The following is a 25,531-nucleotide window of genomic DNA, read 5'->3' as shown; positions in this document are numbered from 1 at the left end:
ACCATGTCTCCTAGGATTAACAATCAAACTGTAAGAACTTAGTGAAATCTGAATTCGAGACATAGAGTAAATAAATATCGTCAAGGAAATACTCCCAAGTAGGGCTTATGAACATTGAACAGCAAAAGCTTTTTCAAATAGGTTACTGAAAGAAAAATCTTTTTTTAGGTTTTGTTTTAATTCCAGTTGACTTAACATACAGTGGTATATTCATTTCAGATGTACAATAGAGTGATTCAGTAATTTGATATATTACTCTATGCTCATCGTGAAAAGCAGACTCTAAATCCCCTTCACCCAGTTCACTTATCCCTTCATCCACCTCCCCTTTGGTAACCACGAATTTGTTCTCTAGTGTTAAGAATCTGTGGGGCACCTGTGTGTCTCAGTCAGTGAAGCCTCTGCCTTTGGCTCAGGTCATGATTCCAGGGTCCTGGGATCCAGCCCCTTGCGGGGCTCCCTGCTCAGCAGCAAGCCTGCCACTCCCTCTCCCTCTGCCTGATGTCCTGTCTACTTGTGCTCTTTCTCTAGCTCTCTGTCAAATAAATACATACATAAATAAAATCTTTTGAAAAAAATTCTGTATTTTGGTTTGTCTCTTTTTTCTCCTTTATTTTTTTTCTTTCTTAAATTCCACATAAGAGTGACATCCTATGGTATTATCTTTCTCTGACTGATTTCACTTAGGATCACACTCTCTAGTTCCATCCATGTGTCTGCAAATGGCAAGATTTCATTCTTTTTATGGCTGAGTAGTATTCCATCGTGTGTGTGTGTGTGTGTGTGTACATATCTATCACCTCATTTATCAATTTATAAATAGGTATTTGGATTTCTTTGCTATTGTTATATTGTAAATTATGTTTCAAGACACAGGGTTGCATATATCCTTTTCAGTTATTGTTCTCCTATTCTTTGGGTAAACACCAGTCATGTGACGGCTGGATCTTAGGGTACTTCTCTAATTTTTTGAGGGACATCCATACTGTTTTCATGGTGATTGCAACAGATTGCATTCCTACCAAGAGTGCACGAGGGTTTCCCTTTCTCCATATCCGCCCAACACCCGTTGTTTCTTGTGCTGTTGATGTGAGCCATTCTGATAGGTGTGAAGTAATATCACTTTGTACTTTGGATTTGCATTTTCCTGACGATGGGTGATGGTGAACAACTTTTCTGGACATTTGGCCATCTGTATTTCTTCTTGGGAGAAATGTCTGTTCATATCATCTATTTTTTTAACTGGATTCTGTTCTTCAGGTGTTGAGTTTTATCAATTCTATATATTTTGGACATTATCCTTTAATTCCATAGGATATTTGCAAATATCTTCTCCCTTTCAGTAGGTTGACTTATGAGTATTACTTTTTCGTTGTTCTTCTGCTGTCTGGAAACTTTTTATTTTGATGTAGTCCCAGTAGTTTCTTTTTGCTTTTGTTTCCTTGGCCTCCGGGAACATGTCCAGAAAAATGTTGGTATGGTCCATGTCGGAGAAGTTACTGTCTGTGTCCTCTTGTAGGATTTTTATGGTTTCAGGTCTTTCATTGAGGTCTTGAAACTGTTTCGAGTTTATTTGTCTGTATGATGTAAGAAAGTGGTCTAATTTCATTCTTCTGTGTGTAGCTGTTCAGTTTTCCCAACACCATTTTTTTGTAGAATGTCCTTTCCCTTTTGATATTCGTGCCTGCTTTGTGGAAGATTAATTGGTCACAGAATTATGAGTTTATGTCTGAGCTGCTACCCTGTTCTCTTGGTTGCTGTGTGTATTTCTGTGCCAGGACCATACTGTTAGGATGACTACAGCTTTGTAGTACAACTTGAAATCTGGAATTTTGACTCCTCCAGCTTTTTGTTTCTCAAGATTGCGTTGGCTGTTCAGTATCTTTCCATACCAATTTTTAGGGGTGTTTGAGCTCTTTGCTTTTTTAAATTTAAATTCAATGAGCCAACTTAGAGGACATCATTAGTTTTAGATGTAGTATTCAATAATAGATCGGTTGTGTATAACACCCAGTGCTCATTGCATCACGTGCCCTCCTCAATGCCCATCACCCAGTTACTCCATCCCCCATCTACCTCCGTTCCTGCAACCCTCAGTTTGTTTCTGTAGTTAAGAGTCTTTCATGGTTTTTCTCCTTCTCTGATGACTTCCCATTCAGTTTCCCTCCCTTCCCTATGACTCTGTGTGCTGTTTCTTCTATTTCATGTATGAGTGAAACCCTATGACAATTTCCTTTCTGATAGACTCATTCTGCTCATCATAATACCTTCCAGTGTGATCTAGGTAAGTATACATCCTTTATGATGGTTGAGTAATATTCCATTGTATTTATGCATTCATCTGTCCGTGCACATCTGGGCTCTTTTCATAGTTTGGTTATAGTGGATATTGCTGCAATGAACACTGGGTCACAGGTGCCACTACTTTTCACTCAATCTGTATCTTTGGGGTAGGTACCCAATAGTGCAGTTGCTGGCTCATAGGATAGCTCTATTTTTACCTTCTAGAAGAAACTCAGTACCACTGTACAGATTGGCTGTACGAGCTTGCATTCTCACTAGCAGTGGAAGAGGGTTCCCCTTTCTATGCATCCTCCACAACGTTTGTTATTCCATGACTTATCAATTTAGCCATTCTAATGTGTCAAGTGGTATCTCATGGTTTTGATTTGTATTTCCCTGATGGCTGGTGATGTTGAGCACTCCTCCCTGTGTCTGTTAGTCACTTGTATGTGGTCTACAGGGAATGCTTGTTCAGGTTTTCACCGATGTCTTCAGCTAGGGTTAGGGTTAAGGTCCAGGAACATAGAAGGTGTGATCTGCTGACGTCAGGAGAATATCACAGAGGACCGATTTGAGGGTTATAGGTAGGGAGAGTATTAGGCTCAGGGTTTGTGTTCAGTATGGTAACAAACATAGACATAAACAGGGATTTGTTGATTATTTCCATCAGAATTCTCCTGCTCTGAATCTTTTCTGGAGTTTCAAATGGCACAGTTTCTTTCTGGGGAACAGGCTGAGTCCTCCAGTCTGGCTCAGGTGTCCCCAATCTGGAGGGCTTGGGTGCCAGGCCTCTGGTAACAGAAGCCTGAAAACCCAAACTAGGGTTTTGGAAGGGTTCCTATTTGGAACATAGGGGCATGGAAGGCCAAATCTGCCGGCACTGAGGAAAACTCCCCGGGCGGTGGGGTGGGGGGGGGGGGGTTGCTGAGTTGAGGGCATATGTCAGGCTGAGTGTCAGGCTCCGGGTTTGTGTCCAGGGGGCTGCTGAAAGTAGGAGTGGCCTCAGGTGGGCATGCATATTTCTCCAGCTCTGAAACCATTGTGGAGTTCCAAAAAGCACAGTTTCCTTCTGGGTGGCAGGTGGAGTCCTGTGGTATGGCTCAGGTATCCCCAATCTGGAGACCTGGTGTGCCAGCCTCTGAGGACAAAAGCCGGAAAACCCAAAGTAGGGTTAGGGCCTAGGGACATTGCAGGCCCAATCTGCCAGTGCTCATGTGAGTTCCCCGTGGCGCTGAGTTGGGGGCATGGGTCAGGCTTCCCACTGTCTCTGGTGGTGGCAACATGCACAGCTCCACCATACCTGGCCTTGCACTGCATCTCAACACTGCCTCTAGTGGCAGTAAACGGCACTGCAATGCCTTCAGGGAACCCTCACACTGCAGGTGATCACTTCTCCAGTGGAGGGAACCGACACTGCCACTCCTTCCAGCGTCTTGCAATGCAGTTCACCACTGCTTCCAGTGTGGGGATACGTCACTCACTCTCCTTTCAGCATCTCGTATTGTAGTTCATCACTGTCTCCAGTGGTGGTGACAAGCTGCAAAGTCACACCATACATGGTCTCGCACTGTATGTCAACACTGCCTCTAATGGTGGTAAGTAGCACTGCAAATCCTTCCAGCTTCCCTTGTACTGCTGTTGACCACTGCCTCCAGTGGCAGGAACAGACACTGACTCTCCTTCCAGCATCTCGCCCTGCAGCTCATCACTGCCTCCAGTGGCAGGAAACTGCACTGCCACTCCTTGCAAAGTCTTAAAATGCAGCTCAACACTGCCTCTAGTGACGGGATACTTCACTGTCACTCCTTCTGACATCTCGCATGGCAGCTCAGCACTGCCTCCAGTGGCAACAAGCTGCATGGCCACATTGTCCATGGTCTTGCACTGCATCTCAACACTGCCTCTAGTGGCTATAAGCAGCACTGCAAAGCCTTCAGGCGTTGCTTGCATGCAGGTGACCACTGCCTCCAGTGGCAGGAACCTGCACTGCTATACCTTCCGAGGTCGTGCACTGCAGATCACCAATGCATGCAGTGGTTTGAAAGCGCATTGTAACTTCTTCCAGCCTCTTACACTGGAGCTCACCACTGCCTCCAGTGGCGCCAAGCTGCAGTGTCACATCTTCTAGCACCTCTCACTGTGCACCTCACTACTGCCTCCAGTGGTGGTAATTGACACTCCAGCTTGACTTATCACGAGATTTGGGCTGAGATCTCATGAGATTTAGATTGAGAAAGCTCATGAGAACTCATTTAAAATACCATGAGAACTCAGGAAATCACTGGTTGTCTACTCAGTAATTACCCCTCTTCTCCTTTCTGTTTGAAAAGCCTGAATTTTGTTCTGATTTCACTCCCAAGTGCTCAAAGAAGGCTCCTGCCTTCCTACCCACAGGTGAGGCATGGCTGTCTGAGGTTATCACAGTGGTTTATTTCCATTTAACAGGGATTTATTGGTTTAGGCAGTGACTTATGGCTTTATCCCAGCCAATAGCTACCTAGGAAGAAGTCTGTGTGTATAGGGGTGGGGGATCAGAGCTCTGAAAGAGGTTTTCTTTTTCCATTAAAAGTAATGCAGAGAACAAGCAACAACATCAAGTATAGACAAATGGGGATACATCAAACTTCAAAACTTCTGTGTGTCAGAGGAAATAGAGCGAAAAAGGCAACCTACAGAATGGGAAAAACTAATTGCAAGTCATATATCTGAGAAGGAGTGAATGTCCAGAATATATAAGAAATTTCTAAAACTAATACCAACAAAAAACAACCTAATTTTAAAAAGGGCAAAGGACTTGAATCAACATTTCTCTGAAGAAGATATACAAATAGCCAATAAACACGTGAAAAGATAACATTATGAATCATCAAGGAAATGCAAATCAAAACCACAATAAAGGAGCACCTGTGTGGCTCAGTCAGTTAAGCGTCTGCCTTCAGCTCAGGTCATGATCCCCAAGTCCTGGGATGGAGCCCACATTGGGCCCCCTGCTCAATGGGAAGCCTATTTCTCCCTCTCCCACTCCCCCTGCTTGTACTCCCTCTCTCACTATCTCTCTCTCTCTTTCTCTCTTTCAAATAAATAAAATCTTAAAAATTTTTAAGGTATTTTATTTATTTATTTATTTGACACAGAGAGAGATCACAAGTAGGCAGAGAGGCAGGCAGAGAGAGAGGAGGAAGCAGGCTCCCCGCTGAGCAGAGAGCCTGACATGGGGCTCGATTCCAGGACCCAAGACCACGACCCGAGCCAAAGGCAGAGGCTCAACCCACTGAGTCACCCAGGTGTCCCTAAATAAAATCTTAAAAAGAAAACCCAACAACACAATAAGGTATCACCTCATGCCTATCAAGATGAAAAACAAAAGAAAACATGTGTTGGTGGCAATATGGAGAAATAGAACCCTTGTGCACTATTGGTAGGAATGTAGCATGCTACAACCACTGCGGAAAACAGCATGGTGGTTCCTCAAAAAATTAAACATAGAATTATATGATTCATCAATTCTACTTCTCAGTATATATCCAAAATAATTGAACGTAGGAACTCAGATGCTTGTACACCAATGTTCATGGCAGCATTATCCACAGTAGCCAAAAGGAGGAAGCAATCTAAGTGTCCATCAATAGGTGAATACATAAAGAAAATGTACATCTCCACAGAATGGAATATTATGCAGCCTTAAAAAGAAGGAATTCTGTCACAGGCTGGAACAAGGATAAGTCTTAAGGACATGATGCTAGGCCAGTCACGAAGGGACAAATACTGTACGATTCCACTCATATGAAGAATGTAAAGTGGTCAAAATCCTAGAAACAGAAATTAGGATAGTGTTTACCAACAACAGGAAGGAAAAAATCAATGTTTAGTGGGCATAGAGTTTTAGTATTGAGAGATGAAAAAGAGGTAGAGATCTGTTGCCCAACAACATACACTTATAACAATAATATACTTAACATTTTGAAATGTGAAATTAAACATGGTTAAAATGGTAAATCTTACATTTTTTGGTACAATTAAAAAGCGATGAGGGAGAGTTTCCGCAACTCAACAATAAAAAACAACGGTGAAGTAGGTGAAGTGGTATCTCATGATAGAGTTCTGTACTTACATGTTATTCTGCCTCAAAAAGGAAATGTTCTGACACATACTGCAACATGGAGTAACTTTGAAGATATCATGCTGAGTAAAACAAGTCCATCACAAAAAGGCAAATATTGTACGACTCTACTTACGTGATGTATCTAGAATAGGCAAACTCAAAGATACAATGTAGAATAGAGATTGTCAGGGGCTAAGGGATAGAGGACATGGGGAATGTTTAATGGGTACTATTTGGGATGATGAAAAAGTTCTGGAAGTGGATAGTGGTGATGGTTGCATAGCATTGTGAAGGTCCATCATTTTGTGCCACGAATTATAGACTTAAAAATGGTTATAATTGTACATTTTATGTTATTTCTATTTTCCCACAATTAAAAAAATTTTTTAAATGATGCCAGCGAGGAATGATCTCTCTTCTTGTCTGCATCTAGCAGCTGGAACTGCTTCAACCATCTTGTGGCTAAGGGCAAATCATGCTGAAGTTAGTAGACTGGAAGATGGGTTTGCGATGATGCCATTTTGTTGAATTTATGAGACCTACAAATACCATCTCCACATTTGTTCTGTGAGAGAAAAAGAAAAGAAAAGAAAAACTACTTATTATTTAAGCTGTATTTACCCACGGCTATTCTTTTTGTCAGGCCAGTGAAATCTTCATGCATGGTACCTCACTGGAACATGTCTTTGAAGGGTGAATGGGGTTATGCTAGAGACCAGAGGAAGGGAAGTTAAGGGAACCATGGGACAGGTTTAATATTCTCAAAATATTTGCTATGTTCCTTCTATTAGCCAGACCCCAAAGCAGATAGAAGCTTTGGGTCAGGAAAGAAGCAAAGACCTTGTACTCAATGCTGGAAGCTCCAGCTGAGGGGTGGGAAGAAAGGGGAAGGAGGCAAAAGGTGCTTTGAAGCTGACAGGTTCTGTGTCTTTGACCTTTGCTCTCTGGCTCTGTGTCAGGCCATCTGCTGCCAGAGGTGTATCTAATACAGGGCAAAGGCCCTATTGTGTTAATGGAAAGGAGGGGAAGGTAGGGGAAGGCCTTAAAAGTTACTCAATTTCATATTTAAAAAAAGAGATTTTAGGGGCACCTGGGTGGCTCAGTGGGTTACAGACTCTGCCTTCGGCTCAGGTCATGATCTCAGAGTCCTGGGATCAAGCCCCGCATCGGGCTCTCTGGTCGGCAGGGGGCCTGCCTCCCCCTCTCTGCCTGCCTCTCTCCCTATTTGTGATTTCTGTCTGTCAAATAAATAAATAAATAATCTTTAAAAAAAAATTTTAAAAAGAGGTTTTATTTATTTATTTGAGGGGGAGAGAGAGAGAGCTCAAGTTGGGGGTGGGTCAAAAGGAGAAGCAAACTCTCCACTGAGCTGAGAGCCTGATGCTGAGCAGGGAGCCTGATGCAGGACTTGATCCCAGGACTCCAGGATCATGACCTGAGGTGAAGGCAGAAGCCTAACAGCTGGTCACCTAGGTGTCCTGAATTTTAAATTGTTATTTTAAAAGTGCACACATCCTCTGTGTTATCCTCAGACAAATTTGTTTTTTCTTCCTTAGTGTAGCCCTATCCATTCACCAAATTGCTGATTATGGGAGGGAAAGCTGACAAGTGAACAAGTTTAGTGAGAACTGTGTTGGGGAAGCAGCCAGGAGCTGTGGAGCAAACCAGCAGCATAAGCAACCCACACTGAGGGGTCCAAGGAGGCTTTGGACTTGAGGACTTTCCTTTTCTCTCTGCATCATACATTTTCTTTCTTTATTGGATCAGATCTATAAACATACACAATTCTGTAATTAGCTTCCATTGAACCCAAATCTTTCCTTGATTTTGTATCCTCTCTTGCTTCATTACTTTGCCATCTATTTCTAGCAAAATCCTTAAAAGAATTATCTAGACCTTCTGTCTAATTCCTCAATTCTCTGGCATTCACCCTACCACATTATGCCCTAGTGAAGGTCATTAATGGCTACATGATTCGAAATGGTTAATTCTCTTAATGGTTAATTCTCAAGTTTCCTCTTGCATGACATCCTGCCAGTATTTATCATTTTGTCAACCTTTTCTTTCTTCAAATTTCTTCACCTGCCTTCTGGGATACCGCCACCACCGGTCCCCGCCCCTTGGTTCTTTTTCTCCTTCACTGACACATTCTCTGTGCCGTTGGTGGTCTTCCTTTGAGTGTGACCTAAATCTCTGAGTGGAATGACCTAAAGTTCATTCCCTGGCCTTCTTTTCTTCTCTATCTGCATTTGCTCAGTAGATGAGTTGATCCAGTTCTGTGGTTTTAAATACTATCTCTAAGTTGACTCCTACACCCAACTCCCTACCCAACAACTCCACCAAGATATCTGGTAGGCATTGTGAGCTTGATATTGCCAAACAGAACAATATCCTCCTCCAAATTTGCTTCTTTCCTAGCACAGCCTGTCTCATTTAATGGATCACCACTCACTGCTACTCAAAGCCAAGATCTGTAGTCATCCCTGACTTCACTCTTTATTTATTTATTATTTTTATTTTTTATTGACTTCACTCTTTAAGTGAAAGTCCTTATAGTGACTTGCAAAGCTTTATAATATTTTCTCTGGGCCACAATGGCCTCCTCTCAGTTCCTAAAAAAGGGGGCAGTTCTCTCTACCTAAACAAGCTCTCCCCACCCCCATCCCTGCCATGGCTCAGCTTTCCTCTTGCCTCAGCTCTCTGCTCAGTTCTCACTTTATCAGAGGTACCTTCTATGATATTGTCACTCCCTATCCTCTGGTCCTACTATAGTCTTCATATTACTATCCAAATTATGTCATGTTTTTCAAGTATATGAATATATAAAGTAACAAATACATAGCTTATATACTTATATATACAAATACACATTTTATATGCCTACATATGGACATAGGTATATAGGTATATCTGTGAGTGTCTATATTCCCCACTAAAACAGATCCACTAGGATAGGAACTTTGTATTGTTCATCTATGTGTCCAAATAACACAATAATAGACCCTAGATCATAGCATTTGTTGAATGGGGAGAACATGGCATGGGGTGATGGGCATGATGATTGGAGTACTGAATTAAAGGGATTGGAGATGATATTGGAAAGCAGGCCAGGTTGGGATGTAGGCCCTTCAGAGGAGACAGGATTTTATAATAGAGATATATGTCTAGGAAAGGTATGATTTTTGTGTAGGAAAGATTCCTGGAGGGGTGCCTGGTTGGCTCAGTGGGTTAAAGCCTCTGCCTTCGGCTCAGGTCATGACCCCAGGGTCCTGGGATCGAGCCCCGCATCGGGCTCTCTGCTCAGCGGGGAGCCTGCTTCCTCCTCTCTCTCTCTCTGCCTGCTTCTCTGCCTACTTGTGATCTCTGTCTGTCAAATAAATAAATAAAATCTTTAAGAAAAAAGAAAGATTCCTGGAGAGAGTGGTGGCTCTCTCCCAGCTTTGTGGATGGGTTTCAGGAGACTAGCCTGAATCTCAGATGAAGAGGAAGGGACTGGATGAAAAAGGTCTGTAAGGGATCTGTGAATGAGATTTTTAGGTAGCGCTGAGCACCATGGTAGGTGGGAAGCTCTTTCCCAAAGGGTTAATCAGGACTCCAGAGGCCAGTACCTTAACTCCAAAAGGATTAGATCCAACAGATTGCTCCAGAAGAAGGAGTGAATTCAAAGCATGAGAATGAATGAATCCAGTCAATCTTGTCAAAAGAAAGCAAAGATTGTCACTGGCTAGATCTGAGGGATGCATTATTTTTATGTGTTCTTATCAGAAAGACAGTGAGGATGCTGTCAGGTAAGGGTGTATTGGGATATCCGACTGCTTATTAAGAGGCCCTAAGTGAGAAAAGGATGGTGTTGAAAGTAGAGAGAGACTAACGATAGACATTGTGTTAGGAGACCAGTTGACCTCTTAGGAGGAATCTTGATGAAGTCAGTAGGACACAGGTTGGTACTTAGCTTTAAAGGAGCAGAAGCTAAAAAGTGTCCGTGCACTCACACTTTATCAGGCTGGGATGAACTCAGTGGTAACCAATCATGAAGTTTATTTCTCACTCATGAAGTTTATTTCTCACTCAGGTTATTGTGGATGGACCACAGCTATGCTTCATATCTTCTTCACTCCAGGATCCCGCTGATAAAGTGTCCCAATCTGAAATATGGCAGGGTCTTATGGAAGAAGGAAGAGCAAGACAGTGCTTTGCTAAAGATAGCTCTTAAGTGAAATCTTCTCCTTGGATGTCACACATGTCATTCTGTTCACATTCCATTAGCCAAAGCAAGTCACATGCCACTCCTATGTTCAACTCGGTAGGTGGTGTAATCCTCCTTGAGGAAGAGGAAGTGAGTAATTATGAACAATTATACAAGCTACCACAGATGCCATTGGATTTGGCAATTGGGAAAGCCTTGGTGACCTTTGAAGAGTTTAACGGGAGAGTAGGGTAATAATAAAAATGGCTCTAATGTACTGATTACTTGCTATAGTTTACATACCGTGGTGAATGCTTTATATTTATTATCTCACTTTAAGCTTTGTGAGGTGCTCCTCCTCAAATTTGCATGTTGAAATGTAACCCCCAATGGGATGATATTAGGAGGTGGAGCTTTTGGGAGGCAATTAGGTTGAGAGCAGGGAGCACTCAGGACGGGATTAGTGCTTTAAAAAAAAGACAGGCGAGAGCTTCCTTGCTTCTTTCCTTTCTGTCTCTCTCTCTCACCACCCCCACCCCACTCTCTGCCTTGTGAGGACACAGCAAGAAGACAGCCATCAGCAAACCAGGAAGCAGGATCTCACCAGATCTCAAATCTGCTGGTACCTTGATCTTGGACTTCCCAGCCTCCAGAACTTTGAGAAATAAATGTTTGTTACTTAAACCAAGCCACCCAGTTTATGGTAATTTGTTATAGGGGCCCAAACTGACTGAGACAATCCTTTCCATTACAAATGAGGACTAGAGAGATCAGGTGCTGGGTCAAGGTCATAGGACTAGTAAGTGGTGGAGCAGAGATTCAGGCCAGTTCTATCCGGCCCCAAGGCCAGTGTATGAACTCCTGCAGAGTAAAGGGTCCTAGATGGAGGCAAGGGCAAATGTTTTCTTTTTGGAGAACATTTGTGAGAGCAAGGATTGTAGGGTAGCAGAATATGCCACCACAAAATATGCAACTTTAGCATAAAGATTATTTTGAACTGGAGATAACTGAGAGGCAGGTAGAAGAAAGCTTCCTGCCCTCCCCTCTATTTGCTTAAAAGTAGGAAGATGTTCTCCCTACTCTCCCTACGAGGAAGGACAAATTTATTTATGGAGACATATCTATCTATCTTTCTATCTATCTAATCTATTTTAAAGATTTTATTTTTAAGTAATCCCTATACCCAATGTGTGGGGCTCAAACCCTACAACCCCAAGATCAAGGGACACATGCTCTACTGACTGAGCCAGGAGGGATCCCCTTGTTGTTTTTGTTAAGATGCTAAATAATGGGGCACCTGGATGATTCAGTTCACGGAGCTTGGGACTCTTGATCTCTGGGTGGTGAGTTCAAGGCCCATGTTGGATTAGCAACTACTTAAAAATAAAATCCTAAAAAAAAAAAAAAAAGCTGAATAAGCTCAAGTTCTACCCATCTCCTTTGAATTATTCATCTCCAGGTACTCCCATAGGTATGTGTGATGGTCACTATAAACTTCTGTTTGTTTTTCTTTCGTTAATCTCTCTTTTGTTAGTCTAATTACAGGACCCTGCCTGAGAACTTAGATGGGTGGTGGTAGGAGGGGAGACTTTCCTTCTTCATGGGATGAAGATTTGGGAAGGAAGCAGGGTCCTGGAAAGATATTTACAGAATTCGATAGGCTACCTAAGAAGGCTGGGGAAAGGCTCTAAGGGAGCATCAATGCTTGGGAGTTTCAGGACAGGCAATAAGCAAAATCCTTACTTTAGCTCTTGATTTGTGTGGATGTGAGCTAATTTGCTTTTTTGAGCTAATTTGTTAATTTGGCTATTATGAGAGTTTAGGTGTCTATTTCATTTGTTGAGATAGATGAATAGGCGAGGGGAGTTGAAAGGCAGTTATTTTTCCTAAAACAAAACAAAACAAAACAAAACCACAGCAGTTAAAATTTGATTCCAGAATGAGGTAAGTTAATTTACCTTACTGTAGTTTTCCTCTTTCAAGCAATTACATTGCATAAAAAATTAAAATTAAAATTAAACTACTACATAAAAAAGAATGAAGTTCTGATACATGTTAAAACATGGATGTGCCTTGAAAACATTGTATCAGGGGATGCCTGGATGGCTTGGTCCCTTGAGCATCCAGCTCTTGATTTCTGCTCAGGTCATGATCTCAGGGGTTCAGTGGGGAGTCTGCTTGTCTCCCCCTCCCTTTACCCCCCCCACCATGTGTACTCTCTCCCTTTCTCAAATAAAAAAATAAACTTTAATTGAAAAAAAAATTGGGGGGCACCTGGGTGGCTCAGTGGGTTAAGCCTCTGCCTTCAGCTCGGGTCATGATCTCAGGGTCCTGGGATTGAGCCCCACATCGGGCTCTCTGCTCAGCCGGGAGCCTGCTTCCTCCTCTCTCTCTGCCTGCCTCTCTGCCTACTTGTGATCTCTCTCTGTGTCAAATAAATAAATAAATAATCTTAAAAAAAGAAAAAGAAAAAAACTCACTTAAAAAAAAAGAAAATATTCTATCAAGTGAAATAAGCCAGACACTAAAAGACAAATATTGTATTATTCTACTCAAATAAAATATCTAGAATTAGGTCAAATTCACAGAGATAGAAAGTAGATTAGAAATTATTGAGCTGGGGAGAGGAGGATATGAGGAGTTATTGCTTAATGAGTATAGAGTTTCTGTTTGGAGTGATGAAAAATTTTGGAAATAGTGATGATAATTATACTATATTGTGAGTGTAATTAATGCTACCAAGTTGTAAGCTTTAAAATGGTTGAGGGACACCTGGGTGGCTCAGTGGGTTAAAGCCTCTGCCTTCGGCTCAGGTAATGATCCCAGGGTCCTGAGATCAAGCCCTGCATCAGGCTCTCTGCTCAGCAGGGAGCCTGCTTCCTCCTCTCTCTCTCTCTCTGCCTGCCTCTCTGCCTACTTGTGATCTCTATCTGTCAAATAAATAAAATCTTTAAAAAAATAAAATGGTTGAAATGGCAAATTTTATGTTATATACCACAAATATAATTGTAAAAAAAATTAATCCATTATATTCGAATCCTGTGGTTATATTGAGTTGGATTAGGAGGGCTTGGGTAAGTCAGGACAGAGAGTGTTTTATAAAATATACAAATTATGTTTCCTTGAAGAAGTCACCATTATTTCTACCAAAGAGTAGGCAGGATATTATAATCACTCATGAGATAAGACATAAATGGCTATTGTATTAGTGGCTTGGATCATTGTTCATATAATTTGACACTAGCTACACCTTTCTGATCTGGAAGTACTGAGGTTGCCAATACGTAGGTGATTTGAATTATTATAAGAGTTATTTAAGTATCCATCATGGAGACTTCAAGCATATTGCACAGTCATGTCTCTATAGTTAAGTCCCTCCCCTCATTATGGGATAGTTTTTCCATGTCGTCATGAATCCAGATGGCATCTACATGGTGTAATAAGGATGAGAAGGTAGAATAAAAATCTGTATGTTTATTCCCGAATCTTGAATTCTCTGAACTCAAGCTGATTTAGGTTGATCCGTTTGGAAACAGTTAAGTTTGTCATGGTCAATATTACCAGCAAACAAATGGAATCCTTTTTTTTTTTTTTTTTTTTTTTTTTTAGTTCATTTATAGTGTGGTGTTCTTGTGTAAGTACTTCCAACACAAAAACAGCCTAGTTATTGGTCATAGAGGGAGCTGATTTTTGTCTTCACTTGAGGAGTACTGTCAGAATACAGTATATCACACAAAAGTGCCTTGAATGAATGCAGTCATGGTTTTCAGCGTCACGACCTAGTCATAGGCAGTATAAACAGTAGTAATACCACGGGTTGGCCAGATTCAACATTTACATATGTTACTGACTTGCCAGGATGTGTATGGGAGTGTTTTAAGTTGGGCAGTGATAATAACAGGTAATATTTGGGTAAAGAAGGGGCAATTGAGATTTGAGGGTTTGAATTGTAAATGACATATTCTAATATTGGTGTTAGAAAGCTTACCTGTCCAATATCCGTCCCAGTTGGCTGAAATGAGAGAAAACATTGAAATAAAGTAATAATAGTGGACATTTTGTTAAAGAAATTTAACAAGAAGGCTGTAAGACCAGGGATGCTCTAATGCCTTGGTAACCTACATAAGCAAACTGAAACCTAAGCCTGAGTCAATGAACTTGAATCTGAGAAAATGAAACTTAATAACTACTAATCACAAACCAAGTAGGCTTTCCCAAGTTGAGTAACTGCTTATTCAAATACTTCTTTTGATTTGCTCCGGAATCTTCTTTATAAAAACCTTTCCCCTAGCTCCTGTGAGTGGAATGCTTCTAACCATTTTCTGTTTGGGGCTGTCTGACTTGAATCAATGTTTGCTCAAATAAACGCTTCAAAATTTTAGTGTACTTCAGGTTATCTTTGAACAGTTCACTGAGCTCTTTACTTGTGGTAGATCTAGTTCTATAAAAGCATGATTCTCTAACTGTTAAACTCATAATTGTCAAGTAACTAGAAAGTGACAGATGTCAAAATTTTACTTAACACAAGTGGAAATAAACGAAGGCTACACCAGTGAAAGAGATTACAGAGTGTACTGTATAACACTGGAGTCCGCCATTATCACTTGTATTTGGTGGAGATTCAAAGGCAGTTAGGTAGAGCTGGAACTTTCTAATGAAAAAAAGGGGGAATGCTTCTGGTAGGCTCTTGTTTTTTTAGATTTATTTATTTATTTGAGAGAGAGAACATGTGACACATAGGGGAAGGCAGAGGGAGAGGGAAAGTCTCAAGCAGACTCCCTTCTGAGGGAGGATCCTGATGTGGGGCTCCATCTCACACTCTCATGACCCCGACATCATGAACTGAGCTGAAATCAAGAGTGGGACACTTAACCGACTGAGCCACCCAGGCACCCCATGTTTCTGATTAAAGGTTGTTGGTAGGGGAATCTGGAGGTGGAACCACTAGAAGTAGGGCCATCAATGTGATTGGTTTGGGGAGCATATGTATTTGTTTTTCTCTAGTTGGGCCTCATATGGGTGAGCAATGATGTGTGTGTGTGTATGTGTGTGTGGGGTAGGGGAAGTTGGCAGCCTGTGAGCAAATCTTGACCATCTTGAGCTGATTGCTGCAGAAGGTGGTTTCTTATGTGGGTCAGAGTTTTATTATTACATATGGTCTAGTCACTGTCCTATTTATATATTAAATCTCTCACTCATTAATAAAAAAAAGCCAGCAGAATGATGGAACTGGTTCCAAGAGGATATGAGAAACTAGGCTTTATATAATAATTGGGGAAAAGAATAATGAAATAAAAATTAATATATTGATACAAAACACGGCTCATGTTCCTCAGGACTAGGTAATTTTAACTGCGGGGATAATTTTTTTCACTTGCCTGCTCCTTCTCTCCATTGCACGTCATCAGTTTTGTTTTTTTTTTAAACCAAACTCTGAGTTTACTGGGTTGTAATATTCCAGCAAAGTTACATTTCCTGAGTATGTCAGATGAACATTGAGTTTCTTGGAAAAATCCTCTAGAGTGAAACTAATTTCAAAAAGCCAGGGCACCTGGGTGGCTCAGTGGGTTAAAGCCTCTGCCTTTGGCTCAGGTCATGATCCCAGGGTCCTGGGATCGAGCCCCCTGCAACGGGCTCTCTGCTCTGCAGGGAGCCTGCTTCCTCCTCTCTCTCTGCCTGCCTCTCTGCCTACTTGTGATCTCTCTGTCAAATAAATAAAATATTTAAAAAGAAAAGCCATATCTCAATCATCTTTTGGCTTTATTTCCAAGTTTTGAATAAAGATTTATGTACTATTTCATTTAGTCTTCACAACAGTCCAATTCAAGTACCGTCTTTTAGTAGTACAATTATTATTCCCATTTCTCAGATGAGAAAACGGAGGCACAAGTAACTTGACTAACCAGTACGAAGTAATTAAACAATAGCTACAGAACAGCTGAGCACTGGCTTTGCTGCCACCTCAGGTTATAAGAGTGAGGAAGGAGCGCCACAGGGAATGGACACACTCCAATACCTTGAAGGCTGTGGGCAACGCCAGTTATCTTTGTCGTGGCCTTATTCCTGTCTTTATGCTGCTGCTGAATTCTAAATCCTTGTCCAAGGGGGTTCACAGGTGTGGTGGCTGGGAATTTGAGCTGGGCTGCACGTCCGTATTTGCCTTTGCTAGCTGTCTTGAGCAAGTCATTGAGCGTCACCTGGCCTATTGTTTCCTGACTTGTAAAAAAGAGAGCTGGATCGACGTTGTTGGGAGTTCAGGTGCCGCTGTCTTAGCCTTTGAAGTAAAGTACCAAACACCTGGAGGAGGATTTGGCTGCTTTAAGCTTCCATAAAGGAAAGGTTGTTTTTTTTTTTTTTTTTTTTCCATTGTAGCAACAGCTACTATTTTCCTACCTAAGTCTCATTCTCCGCCCTTCCTCCTCTCCCCGGCCCCCCGGTTCCCCGCCCTCCGTTGTCATAGAAATCCCGGACGCCCCACGGGCTGATTTCCCCGCCCGCGGTACTCCTGGCGGGACACGTGACGACGCACGCGCGTCCTCAGCGGCGGGGGCGCCGCGGTGCCTGCCGGGACGGAGCTCCTAGTAGCCTGATCAGGAAGTGGCGGGCGGAGCCCCCGGCCAAGTCGCGCCGCCGCCTTAGCCGCCTCAGCTGCTGCCGCCGCCGCCAGTGCCGAGACCCCGACCTGGCGGGGCTGCGCTGGGCGTGCGTGCGGGCAGGCGGGGGCGCTGACGAGGAGCAGGAAGCGGTGGCCACGCGGGCGTGGGCGGCGGGTGCAGGTGGAGGCGCAGGGAGGCGGCGGCCGGTCGCGTGGGGCGGCCCTCCTCGCTCAGGTAGGGGCAGCGGCCGCCGGGTGAGGGGAGCGGAGCCCCGGCCTGTTGTTCCTCCGGACCGGCTCCTCCGGAGGGGCGAGCGCGTCTTCCAGCTGTGGGGAGGCCGGGGCTGCGGTCCTCTTTGCGAAACACTAAACACAGTAACAACTTCTTGGGAGCATTGTCTTTTAGGCCTGAGGTCTATGGAGCAAACTTTTGGGTTGGAAAGAGGGGAAATTCGCAGTCAGAGCTCATTGTGTCTCTTCCTAGCCCCGGACTTTACATTAGCAGTAGGTGAGCGAGACGTGTGTGGAGTTTAGGGAACCACAGTGTCTAACTAAAGGCTGTGATTTTAGATGCACCTTTACGGGTTATTATTATTATTTTTTAAGCTGTCTTTTGGAGACTGGGTTTGTAATGATCCCTAAACTTTAGTGAATTATAGTCGTTTTGTCTGCAAAGTCTAGAGACATGTTCCAAATCAAAACACTACGATACCTCGTCATTTCTCCATTCCTGTGATTTAAGAGGAAAACAGGCTCGTTTCTTACCTTGCTGGCTGTTCTTTGCGGTGTTCTTGGGTGCTCAGTGGCCGCTCTGAGGCTTACGCAGGGAAAGGCAAAAGAGAGCAAAAGTAGAAAGGTTGAAAAAAAAAAAAAAGTCGTATGGTAGAGTGGAAAGAACGTGTGCTTTGGAGCCAGAAAATTTTGATTTAATTTTTTTGGCTTCTCAGGGACCATCCGTGGAGGAACACGTTAACTCCCAGAGTTGTGATGATTTTTTTTTTTTTTTTTAAATGGGAACTGGGCATGGTCAGTATATGTAAAGCTCTACGGATTTTTTGAGTAGTGTGAGAAAAAGGAGGAAAAGTTAGGCGGAGCGTGCGATGGTGGGAGAGAGAAAGAGAGAGAGAGAGATTATTAAGCCTTCTGCTCGAGGTGCCATTGAACGTTACCCGTAGCACACAGGTCGCCTTTGTTTTAGAGGCCTTGACCAGCATTCCAGGTCTGGAGTAAGGAAGCATTTGATTCAGGAGGCAGGGGATTCGTGTCCTGGGCCTGAGTACTTACATACTTACAAATGTGTGACCTTAACTGTACGTCTTCACTTCAGATTTCACACATTAAAATAAGGAATAAAACTAATACCTATTGTCTTCTAGAGTTGTGAGGCTCAAGTGCTGTAAGCATTTAGGTTTTTGTAAACTGTAAGGCTTTTGTTTAAGTCTGTGTTAAAATTCTGATTAACAGCCTGATTTAATTACCTGTCTTTACAAGGTGAAATAAACACGTTTCCTGGTTTTGGCTTGTTGCCCCCACTTTATCACTGGTGATTCCCCCCCCTCCCCCGCCCCCTCCCCACCTTCCTCACCCTAGCATAATCCTTTTGTTACTTTTCTGATCCAATTCAGAATAGTAGCAGTGAGATAACATATTTGTATAGCTTTATTATTTAAAAAATTGCTTTCAGTGTGCCTGCGTGGCTGAGTGGTTAAGCGTCTGCCTTTGGCTCTGAACATGATCCCAGGGTGTTGGGATCAAGCCCGCATCGGGCTCCCTGCTCAGCTGGAGGCCTGGATCTCCCTCTTCTACTTCCCCTGCCTGTGTTCCTCTGTCACTGTCTCTTTCTCTGTCAAATAAATAAATAAAATCTTCAAAAAAATTAAAAAATTGTTTTTCACAAACACTGTCTCGTTTTAAAGTTGGGCTCGATGTAGAAAGCATTGGTAGTGTCTTCATTCTGCTTATGATAAAATTGGTTTTAGAGAAGTCTAGTGGATTGCCTGGGGTCATGTTGCAGTTAGAGGTTAGTACTGAGGGTTCCAGAAGTCAGGTCTTTGATACTAGTGCCAGTGACTTACTCATTCAACTAAAGTTTACTCTGATTATTTCTTATCAGTGCTTACATTTTTAACTTTTAGCACTCTAAGTCACATTTTAGTCATTGCTTTTTAAGCAGACTGCCCATTTCTTAAATATTCTCAAATGTAAGCTGCTCGAAGGCAAGGGTTTATCTTCTGGCATTCTTCAAAGCTTGGAGTACAAAAACACAAGACAAGTACACAAAGTTTAGAGTCACAAACACAAGGCATTTAATAAAGGCTTGTAAAACCTATAATAAGGCTAAAGCAATTTAAAGATGTTTTTGTGTTCATTATTCATTTGACAAGTATTTATTGAGCTACACAGTGCATGAAGACTTTCACAGTTAAGATAGGGGCGCCTGGGTGGCTCAGTTGTGAGTTCAAGGCCCGTGTTGGACTCCACGCTGTGCATGTAACCTATTAAAAACAAAGCAAAACAAAATAAAGTAAAAAAAGAAAAAGTTAAGATAGAGTCTTTTTCCTCCCAGACCTTCCTTTCCTGCTTGTGAAGAATGCAAAGACCATTTACATGGTCGGCTTGTTGTGCTTCCTAGACTTTCCATGGTATTCTAGGAGAGTTCAAACAAGAGAGAAATTTTTTCTTTTTTAAAGATTTTACTTATTCATTTAAAAAAAAATTTTTTTTTAAGATTTTTATTTATTTATTTGACAGAGAGATCACAAGTAGGTAGCGAGGCAGGCAGAGAGAGAGAGAGAGAGGAGGAAGCAAGCTCCCTGCCAAGCAGAGAGCCCGATGCAGGACTCGATCCGAGGACCCTGAGATCATGACCTGAGCCGAAGGCAGAGGCTTAACCCACTGAGCCACCCAGGTGCCCTATTTATTCATTTGAGAGAGAGAGAGAGAGAGAGAGAGAGAGAGCGCGCGCGCGAGAGCGAGCGCGTGCACGTGCGAGCAAGCATGCAAGCGATTGAGAGCAGAAGTGGGGAGGGGAGAGAAGCAGTTTCCCTGCGGAGCAGAGAACCCAACGTGGGCCTTGATTGAAGGACCAGAGATCATGAGTGGAAGGCAGATGTAGATGCTTAACCATCACAGCCACCCCGGTGCCCCAGGAACTCTTTTCTTAATTGAAGGATATTTGACATACAGTGTTAACTTCAGTTTTCAGATATACAAAATAGTGATTTTATTTTATTATTTATTTATTTTAAAGATTTTATTTATTTATTTGATAGAGAATGAGCACAAGTAAGGGAAGCAGGAGGCTGAGGGAGAGGGAGAAGCAGACTCCCCACGGAGCGGGGAGCCTGATGCCAGGCTTGATCTCAGAACCCTGGGATCATGACCTGAGCCAAAGGCAGCCCCTTAACAACTGAGCCATTCAGGTGCCCTCAAAATAGTGATTTTACAACTCAATACCGTATGCTGTGCTTACCATTTATCCCCATACAATGCTATTACAATACCATTGACTGTATTCCCTGTACTAAACCTTTCGTCCCCATGACTTATTCCTTAACTGGAGGCTGGTATATCCCAGTCCCTTTCACCCATTTCACCCATCCCCGTATCCCACTCATCCCCCCTTCTCTGGCAACCATGAGTTTATTCTGTGCTTATGGATCTCAAGAGAGGAACTTTTAAAAAAAATTTCAGCATAGTTAACATACAGTGTTAATATTAGATTCAGGTGTATAATATAGTGACTTATAGTGAAGTATAATATAGTTTCACATACTACTCATTGCTCATCAAGTGTACTCCGAATCTCCATCGCCTGTTTCACTCATCCCTCCCACCCACCTCTGTAACCATCAGTTTGTTCTCTATAGCTAAGAGTTTGTTTTTTGGTTTGCCTCCCCGCCCCTCCTTTGTTTTGTTCCTTAAATGCCACATATGAAATTATATGGTATTTGTCTTTCTCTGACTGCTTATTTTGCTTAGAATTATACTCTCTAGATCTAGCCATGTTGTTGCAAATGGCAAGATTTCATTCTTTTTTATGGCTGAATAATACTCCGTTATGTGCATGTGTGTATATATATACATCACATCTTTTTTTTTTTTTTTTTAAAGATTTTTATTTATTTATTTGATGGAGAGAGACACAATGAGGGAACACAAGCAGGGGAAGTGGGAGAGGGAGAAGCAGGACTCCTACAGAGCAGGGAGCCGATGTAGGGCTCCATCCCAGGATGCTAGGATCATGATCTGAGCCGAAGGCAAACACTTAATGACTGAGCCAGCCAGGTGCCCCTATACCACACCTTCTTTATCCATTCATCTATTGATGGACACTTGGGCTGATTCCATAATTTGACTGTTGTAAATAATGCTACAGTAAACATGGGGGTAAATATATCTTTTTGAATTAAAGTTTTTTTTTTAAGATTTTATTTATTCATTTGACAGAGAGAGATCACAAGTAGGCAGAGAGAGAGAGAGAGAGGGAAGCAGGCTCCTTGCTGAGCAGAGAGCCCGATGCGGGACTCGATCCCAGGACCCCGAGATCATGACCTGAGCCGAAGGCAGCGGCTTAACCCACTGAGCCACCCAGGCGCCCTGGAATTAAAGTTTTTATATTCTTTTTTTTTTAAATTTTTTTAAAAGATTTTTATTTATTTATTTGACAGAGATCACAAGTAGGCTGAGAGGCAGGCAGAGAGAGAGAGAGGAGGAAGCAGGCTCCCTGCCAAGCAGAGAGCCCGATGCGGGACTCGATCCCAGGACCCTGAGATAATGACCTGAGCTGAAGGCAGAGGCTTAACCCACTGAGCCACCCAGGCACCCAAAGTTTTTATATTCTTTGTTTGAATACCCAGTAATGTGATTATTGGATTGTAAAAGAAGAGAGGAACATTTTGACCTACGCTCAGGTACCAATATCATGGCCCTGAGTTCAAGCCCCTACTTAAAAACAAATAAAATACTTGTTGAGTGATCTGTGGCTTCCCTCGTTGACTGAAGTAGCTTAGAACTGTGGCGTTTTCCAACTGGGAAAAAAACAAAAGAGGTCTATCTAGTCTCACCTCCCTCTAAATCAGGAATATTCTGTACATAGTTCTAACAAATTTTAATCCAGTCTTTATATCACTTAATGATAGTTCACTGGTTTTATTTATTTTTATTTTTTAAAAAATATTTACTTGAGAGTGAGTGAGAGAGCACAAGCAGGGAGAGCATCAGTGGGAGAAGCAGGCTCCCCACCAAGCAGGGAGCTTGATGTGGGGCTTGATCCCAGGACCCCAGGATCATGACCCGAGCCACAGGTGGATGCCTAACCAGCTGAGCCACCCAGATGCCCTGACAGTTCACCAGTTTTAAAACATGACTTTTTTTTTTTTTTTTTTAGATTTTATATATTTATTTGACAGACAGAGATTACAGGTAGACAGAGAGGCAGGCAGAGAGAGAGAGGAAGGGAAGCAGACTTCCTGTTGAGCAGAGAGCCCAACCGGGGCTCGATACCAGAACTCCAGGATCACAAACCAAGCCAAAGGCAGAGGCCTTAACCTGTTGAGCCACCCAGGTGCCCCTAAAACATGCCTTTTCATTAAAAGTAATTCTGTTAGTTCTCTCTCTCTCTTTCTTTCTTTCTTTTTCTTTTTCTTTTTCTTTTTCTTTTTTTCTTTTTTTTTTTTGCAGTGAGCCTACATCTGCCTTATTTCTGTGTGGTCGTTCTGATATTATTTCTAGAGTAGCATTGTCCAGGAGAAATACAATGTGAGCTACAAATGTGAACCTTGCACGTAATTCAAAATTTTCTAGTAGCCATATTTTTTTAAAAACTAGAAAAAGGGGTGCCTGGGTGGATCAGTCGTTAAGCATCTGCCCTCAGCTCAGGTCATGATTCCAGCCCCAAATCGGGCTCCCTGCTTGGTGGGAAGCCTGCTTCTTCTACTCCCCCCTGCTTGGGTTCCCTCTCTCACTGTGTCTAATAAATAAATAAAATCTTAAAAAATAGGGCACCTGGGTGGCTCAGTAGGTTAAGCCTCTGCCTTTGGCTCAGGTCATGATCTCAGGGTCTGGGATCAAGTCCCACATTGGGCTCTCTGCTCGGCGGGGAGCCTGCTTCCCTCTCTGCCTGCCTCTCTGTCTACTTGTGATCTCTCTCTGTCAAATAAATAAATAAATAAATAATCTAAAAAAAAAAATAAAAAAAACCAAAAAACTTAAAAAATAAATAAAATAAAAAACAGAAAAAATTAGGGTGAATTAATTTTTAAAATGTTTTCATTTTTAAAATTGTATTTAAAATTTTTCATTATTGAAGTATAATTGACTGGGGTCCTTGGGTGCCTCAGTTGATTGTCTGACTCATGATTTCAGTACAGGTCTTGATCTCGGGGCATGGGTTCAAGTCCTGTGTTGGACTACATTTAAAAAAAGGAGTGGAGCCTACATTGAAAAAAGCCTACATTTAAAAAAAGGAGAAAAGGTATAATTGACATAGAATATTATATTAGGGGCACCTGGGTGGCTCAGTGTGTTGGGCCGCTGCCTTCGGCTCGGGTCATGATCTCGGTGTCCTGGGATCGAGTCCCACATCGGGCTCTCTGCTCGGCGGGGAGCCTGCTTTCCTCTCTCTCTCTCTGCCTGCCTCTCTGTCTACTTGTGATCTCTCTCTGTCAAATGAATAAATAAAATCTTAAAAAAAAGAATGTTATATTATTTTTAGGTGTACAACATATTGATTCAACAAATACATTACTCAGTGCTCACCATAAGCTCACCTTTTGTTCCCATGAAACATTATAAAATTATTATTGAGTATATTCTGTAATGCTGTACTTTTCATCTCCATGACTTATGCATTTTATAACTGAAGTGATACCTCTTAATCCCCTTTACCAATTTTTCCCATCTCCTCACCAACCTCCCCTTTGGCAACTACCAGTATGTTCTCTGTATTTAAGAATCTGTTTGTTCGTTTTGTTTTTTTTTTTTTAGATTATACATATAAATAATATCATATAGTATTTGTCTCTGCTTATTTCAGTTAGCATAATACCCTCTAGGTTCACCAGTGTTGTCTCAAATGGCAAGATCTTTCTCTCTTTTTTTAATGGCTAATATTCCATTGTATGTGTGTATATCACATTTTCTTTATCTGTTGATAGACACTTGAGTTGCTTCCATATATTGGCTATTGTAAATGCTGCAATAAACATAGGGCTGCATATATCTCTTTGAATTAGTGTTTTTATGGGGCGCCTGGGTGGCTTAGTCGTTACGTGTCTCTCTTTGGCTGAGGTCATGATCTCAGGCTCCTGTGATCGAGCCCTGCATTGGGCTCCCTGCTCGGTGGGGAGCCTGCCTCTCCCACTCCCCCTGCTTGTGTTCCCTTTCTCACTCTCTCTCTCTCTCTCTCTCTCTCTCACTCTCTCTGTTGGATAAATAAATAAAATCTTAAAAAAAAAAAAGAAGTAGTATTTTTGTTTTCTTTGGATAAATGCCACTAGTGGAAGTATTGGATCATATAGTATTTGTATTTTTAATTTTTTGGAACCTCCATACTGTTTTCACAGTGGCTGCACCAGTTTGTATTCCCACCAACAGTGCATGAGGGTTGCTTTTTCTTCATATCCTCGTCAACACTTGTTATTTCTTGTCTTTGATACCAGCCATTCTGACTGTGAGGTGATATCTTACTGTGATTTTGATTTGCATTTCCCTAATGATTTGTAAAATTAAGCATCTTTTCATGTATCTGTTGGCCATTTGTATGTCTTTGGAAAAATGTCTATTCAGGTCCTCTACCCATTTTTTATTCTGAGTGGTTGTTTTCTTTTTGGTGTTAAATTATGTAAGTTCTTTATGTATTTTGGATATTAACCCCTTATATGTTATATCATTTACAGATGTCTTCTCTCATTCAGTAGGGTTTCTTTTTGTTTTGATGGTTTCTTTTGCTATGCACAAGCTTTTTATTTTGATGAAGTCTCAGTAGTTTATTTTTGGTTTTGTTTTCCTTGCCTGAGGAGATATATCTAGAAAAATATTGCTAAGGCCAATGTCCAAAAGATTACGGTCTTTGTTATCTATATTTAAGGTTTCAGGTCTCATATTTGGTCTTGGATCCATTTTGAGTTTATATATGTGTGTGGTGTAAGAAAGTGGTCCGGTTTCATTTGTTTTTTTTTTTTTTGCGTGTAGCTGTCCAGTTTTTCCACCTGAAGGGACTGTCTTTTCCCCCATTGTATGTTCTTGCCTCCTTTGTCATGGATTCATTGACACTTCAGTGTGGGTGTATTTCTGGGCTCTCCGTTCTTTTGATCTGTGTGTCTCTTTTTGTGCCAGAACCATACTGTTCGGTTACTATAGCTTT

At 42.0% G+C, this 25,531-nt stretch overlaps 1 protein-coding gene across 1 annotated transcript in view; it reads left to right on the top strand.

Moving 5' to 3' along the window:
- The first annotated feature begins 17,148 nt into the window (after window positions 1–17,148).
- The window catches only part of GTF2E2 (general transcription factor IIE subunit 2), a 73,150-nt gene continuing 64,767 nt past the window's right edge, over window positions 17,149–25,531 (top strand). The window contains exon 1 of the mRNA XM_045998089.1: window positions 17,149–17,401. The gene's annotated coding sequence lies outside the window, so the exon portion shown is untranslated. The remainder of the gene's footprint in view (window positions 17,402–25,531) is intronic.

Source organism: Meles meles, chromosome 2 (assembly GCF_922984935.1).
Source record: "Meles meles chromosome 2, mMelMel3.1 paternal haplotype, whole genome shotgun sequence".
Lineage (NCBI taxonomy): Eukaryota > Metazoa > Chordata > Mammalia > Carnivora > Mustelidae > Meles > Meles meles.
The sequence above is the reverse complement of the archived record's forward strand: the minus strand, read 5'-3'. Positions and strand labels throughout refer to the sequence as shown.